This window comes from Mobula birostris, chromosome 3 (assembly GCF_030028105.1).
Source record: "Mobula birostris isolate sMobBir1 chromosome 3, sMobBir1.hap1, whole genome shotgun sequence".
In the NCBI taxonomy this organism is placed as follows: domain Eukaryota; kingdom Metazoa; phylum Chordata; class Chondrichthyes; order Myliobatiformes; family Myliobatidae; genus Mobula; species Mobula birostris.
Window position 1 is genome coordinate 2,089,207 of NC_092372.1, and position 6,095 is coordinate 2,095,301.

Genomic DNA, 6,095 nt, shown 5'->3' on the forward strand with positions numbered 1-6,095 from the left:
ACCTGGGCACAACTCAAGCATCCAGGCACGACATCCACACACACGGTCACAGTCACAAATGGTCCTGGCACAGAATAATCCGGAATGACACACATAAAACATAAAAATAGTATAAAATAAAATGAAAAATGGCAAACAGCAGCAGCTGCTGCAACAAGCTGCCACTAGCGCTGCCCCATCTTAGAGTGTGAGTAGCTTGGAGTGTCCCCTCTGACAGTGACTGCAGGTCAGGGTAGGAGACAGCCGGACAGACTACATCTGCTAACCCTGTCAGTATCAGCCCCAGCACTGAAGCCTGCTCTCTGGTATTTTGCAGCGCTTTTGCAATCTCAGACTGAGTCAGGGAAAGATATCGGTGCTGTGGAAGACTTTCTGCTTGTTTCCTTTACCCAATAAGGCCACTCCATCCGGACTTAATGACTACAGATCAATTGCCCTCACATCTCCTGTGATGAATGTGATGGAGCGGCTGGTCCTGAATTACCTTTGACCCTCTACAGTTTGCCTACCAACCTCATGAGGGAGTGGATGCTACCATCATCTACCTGTTGCAGTGAGCTCAATCCCACTGGGGTGATAATCATGGCATTGTGAGAATCACATTTTTTTCTGATTTCGCTAGTGCCTTCAATTCAATCCAGCCACGTCTTCAGAGCAAGAATCTGCAAAGGATGGGCGTAGACAAATTCACTTTCTCCTGGATTATTGCCTTCCGGACAGATGGACCCCAGTTTTTATGGCTGGATAGTTCTCAGCCTGAGGTGGATATAAATGACACTGAAGCCGCACGAGGGACTGTCCTGTCTCCGTTTCTGTTCACACTCTACACCTCAAACTTTCAGTGCAACTCTGAGTCTTGCCACTTGCAGAAGTTCTCTGATGACTCTGCGGTAGTTGGGTGCATCAGAGATAGGCAGGAGTCGGAGCACGGAGCACCAGTGGACAGGTTTGAGGAATAGTGAGGGAGGAATCACCTGCTCCTAAATATGGCCAAAACAAGGGACATGGTGATTGATTTTAGGAGGAAGAGGACTGTGACGAGTCCCGTATAGATTCTGGAGGAAGAGGTTATTGTGTTGGAGGAGTACGCTTACTTAGGGGTTCACCTTGGCAATAAACATAACTGGAAAACCAACACCAAGACTGTTTAAAAGAAGGGGGTGAGCAGACTGTATTTTCTAAGGAAGTGGATATCCTTGAATGTGTGAGGAAGGTTGGTGCAGATCTTGTACCAACCTGTTGCAGCGAGTGCTGTCTTCTTTGCTGTTTTCTGTTGGGAAAGCAGCATTGGTGCTGTGATGCAAAAAGACAAAATAAACTCATCAAAAAGGCTGGATCCACCCTTGGCCAAAACTGGGGTCTTTCGAGTTAGTGGTGGAGTGGAGGTCACTAAAAAAACTGTCATCGATTATGAATATTCTGTCACATCCTCTCTATGACCTACTGAATAGGCAGCAAAGCCCCCGACCCCTTTCAAACAGACTCACTGAACTCCGCTGACACCAGGATCGCAACAGAACATCTTTCTTACCAAAGGCAACAGTTCATCTTTCTGCGACAGGTGAACACACAGCATAGATCTATAGTCTCTGCATTATTGTTTCATTCATTATTATTGCACATTCGGACATTATTATTGTGTATATTATTATTCTCTATTTTATTTTTAGCAAAGATTGCACGCTGCAAAATGTGTAAATGTGCTAAATGCAGCTGAAGCGAATGAATTTCCCACTCGGGCTCAACAAAGTATTTATTATTATTATTATTAATATTATTCTCCAGTCCTTCATCTCTCTCACCAATCAACTTCTCAGCTCTTTACTTCACCCCTCACCCTCTCCCGGTTTACCCTATCACATCACCTCTCTCCACATTTTTACTTCCACCCTTCCTTTCCAGTCCTGAAGAAGGATCTTGTTCTAAAAACGCTGACTGTTCACTCCTCTCCAAAGTTGCTGTCTGCCCCTCTGACCTTCCTCCAGCATTTTCCCTGCGTTGCTTTGGTTTTTGGGCATCAGCAGATTTTCGCCTGTTTGCTCACATGCGCATGCGCAGAGGTCTGAGGCTAGGCCAAATATCGCGCATGCGCTCAGTAGACGAGAGGCTCAGGCGGTTCGGCCGCAGGTAGGAGGGGTCTCCGGGCGGGTATAAATCATCGGCGTCTGAAACGCGATTGACGGGTTATTACTGTGCGCTCCTGCCGCGCGGGTCCTACATCCCAAGACAGGCCCGGTCCGTTCCCTCTTTCTCAGCCCCACGGTCCGTACCTGGGCCCCGCCTTGTTTTCTGCTGATGAGCGCTGGAGCCGCCGGCATTTCTGCGGCGCATGCGCATCGCTGGATCTTTCGGTGGCTTTTAAAATTAAACAAACAAAAACACTAAACATATGCTAACAAAGCCAGGAAATCACACATAAGCAGCAACAAATATATAACTATTAACTTTAAATATACAAATAAAAAAGAAAACCCACTCTAAATACTATTGGACAGAAGGAACTATATCTAAAAGGCAAAGACATTTACAGAAATAACCCGAAACGTTGACAAATTTGTACAGTCTTTACAGCTTTCTGGTTATGGGAAGTTTTCAGAATATTAATGTATAGTTTGAAGTCTGACATAAAAAATATAAATGAAGGTTACTTATTGCTATATTTGCATTTATGGATATAAAACTTGCTGTAAATTAACAAAAAATTTATGATAAAGAAATGATCTCATTGAGATTTGGTATTATTAGTAAACCCAGATAAAACATTTTCAAAGCAAAGAGTAAAATCCACATTAATATATTGATCTATAAATTGACAAACATCAACCCAAAATGTTCTGACATATTCAGAATCCCAAAACAGATGAAATAAATCCTTCGGATATAAACCACAAAAAGAACAGTTAGTTTCAATATCAGAATTAAACCTTGTCAAAATAAACATTGGTTGGATAATATCTATGTATATTTTTAATCTATATATAATCTATGTATAAATGAAATTTCTTTAATTTTATTCCTCAATAAAAATTTATTAAATAAACCCCAAATACTCCTCCACCTCAGATTCCCCAAGCGACAATTCCAAAAACTAACAGCTGTAGGAATAGAAGTAATGTCTTTTTGAAACAAACTTCTAATACCTCTTATTATAATACGCAACTCCCTTATGCTTTCGTCCCCCCATCCCTCCCCACCAATCTCCGTTCCGGCACTTATCCTTGTTAGCAGAACACGTGCTACACATGCCCTTACACTTCCTCCCTCACCACCATTTAGGGCCCCAGACAGTCCTTCCAGGTGAGGCGACACTTCACCTGTGAGTCAGCTGGTGTGATATACTGCGTCCAGTGCCCCCAGTGCGGCCTTCTATGTATATATAACCCTAATGCGACGCAGACTGGGAGACGGTTTTGCTGAACACCTACGCTCTGTCCGCCAGAGGAAGCAGGATCTCCCAGTGGCCACACATTTTAATTCCACATCCCATTCCCATTCTGATATGTCTATCCACGGCCTCCTCTTCTGTAAAGACGAAGCCACACTCAGGTTGGAGGAACAACACCTTATATTCCGTCTGGGTAGCCTCCAACCTGATGGCAGGAATATTGACTTCTCTAACTTCCATTAATGCCCCTCCCCGCTTTTTACCCCATCCCATATTTATTTATTATTTCCTCCTTTTTCTCTCTCTCTCGTTTTTCTTTCTCTGCCCCTCTCACAATAACTCCTTGCCTGCTCTCCATCTTCCTCTGGTGCTCCCCTCCCCCCTTTCTTCCTCCCTAGTCCTCCCGTCCCATGATCCTCTCACTTCTCCAGCCTTGTATCCATTTTGCCAATCAACTGTCCAGCTCTTGGCTCCATCCCTCCCCCTCCTGTCTTCTCCTATCATTTCGGATCTCCCCCTCCCCCTCCAACTTTCAAATCTTTTACTATCCCTTCTTTCAGTTAGTCCTGACGAAGGGTCTCGGCCTGAAACGTCGATTGTACCTCTTCCTATGGATGCTGTCTGGCCTGCTGTGTTTCACCAGCATTTTGTGTGTGTTGTTCTAATACCTTTATTGTTTTTTTCAGAAGATGGAGGAAAACAAATCTTTCCTACAGCTGTACTGGATGGATCCAAGCTGGGTAATTCAACTACCGATTATGATGTATTTCTAAACAACATAATTACACCAGAGGGCATTGCATCCAGAACAACAGCAAATTCTTTTTGAGTCACAGGAAATTCAAAGGTAGATAAAAATTTAGTGTAACTGAATAAAGTACCGCTTGAATTACATAACTGTTTAACTAACAAAATATTATTATGAAACCAACCCTTGTGAAATAAAGATTTATTCTTATGTTATGTTGTGGTTATTCCAGATAAAATAACTATGAGGACTGAAATTGTGTTTGTAAATCAAAGACTAAGATAAAAGCATCTGTTTATAAAACTGTGATAAACAGAAAGGAAGTGTGTCCTCTATTTTCTAATTACAGAAAAGAAACAAATTCAGTCCACCAACCTGGGAAAAGCCAAAAGAAGGAATACAATTCCATATAGAAGTAGGATTACGTAAAACTTGTTTAATCCAATTAATTTTAAAAGTATTATTAAGACTGCCAAAATCAAGAAAATTTAGACCCCCCTTGTCATAACTATTCATGACAGCAGATTGTTTTAATATAACGAACTTTGTTTTTCCATAAAAAGTTAAACAACATAGCGTCTATCAATTTACAGACATAGGGATAGAGGAAGGGAGGGGGAGGGAATTCATACCAAGGGGCTGGAGACTACCTAGACGGTATATGAGGTGTTGCTGCTCCAACCTGAGTTTAGCCTCATCATGATGGTAAGTGATGTGCAAGGGGGATGGGACCCAGAGCGATAGAGCAGTGAAAGAAGTGCATGGAGTAAAGCCAGATCTAACATACAGAGAGGCTTTGAGGCAAGAGAAGCAGAATAAACGGTGTAAAGACAAGTAAGGTAGAAGGGCTGAAATGTGTGTACCTCAATGCAAGAAGCATCAGGAACAAAGGTGATGAACTGAGAGCTTGGATACATACATGGAATTATGATGTAGTGGCCATTACAGAGACTTGTCTGGCACCAGGGCAGGAATGGATTCTCAATATTCCTGGATTTCACTGCCTTAAAACGGATAGAGAGGGTGGAAAAAGGGGAGGAGGGGTGGCATTACTGGTCAGGGATACTATTACGGCTACAGAAAGGGTGGGTAATGTAGCAGGATCCTCTTTTGAGTCAATATGGGTGGAAGCCAGGAACAGGAAGGGAGAAGTTACTCTTCTGGGGGTATTCTATAGGCCCCCTGGTAGCAGCAGAGATACAGAGGAGCAGATTGGGAGGCAGATTTTGGAAAGGTGCAAAAATAACAGGGTTGTTATCATGGGTGACTTTAACTTCCCTAATATTGATTGGCACCTGATTAGTTCTAAGGGTTCAGATGGGGCAGAGTTTGTTAAGTGTGTCCAGGATGGATTCCTGTCACAGTATGTGGACAGGCTGACCAGGGAGAATGCCATACTAGATCTAGTACAAGGTAATGAACCGGGTCAGGTCACAGATCTCTCAGTGGGTGAGCATCTGGGGGACAGTAACCACTGCTCCCTGACCTTTAGCATTATCATGGAAAAGGATAGAATCAGAGAGGACAGGAAAATTTTTAATTGGGGAAGGGCAAATCATGAGGCAATAAGGCTACAACTTGCGGGTGTGAATTGGGATGATGTTTCTGCAGGGAAATGTTTAGAGATCTCTTGCAGGATGTTAGGGATAAATTTGTCCCGGTGAGGAAGATAAAGAATGGTAGGGTGAAGGAACCATGCGTGACAAGTGAGGTGGAAAATCTAGTCAGGTGGAAGAAGGCAGCATACATGAGGTTTAGGAAGCAAGGATCAGATGGGTCTATTGAGGAATATAGGGAAGCAAGAAAGGAGCTTAAGAAGGGGCTGAGAAGAGCAAGAAGGGGGCATGAGAAGGCCTTGGCAAGTAGGGTAAAGGAAAACCCCAAGGCATTCTTCAATTATGTGAAGAAAAAAAGGATGACAGGAGTGAAGGTAGGACCGATTAGAGATAAAGGTGGGAAGAT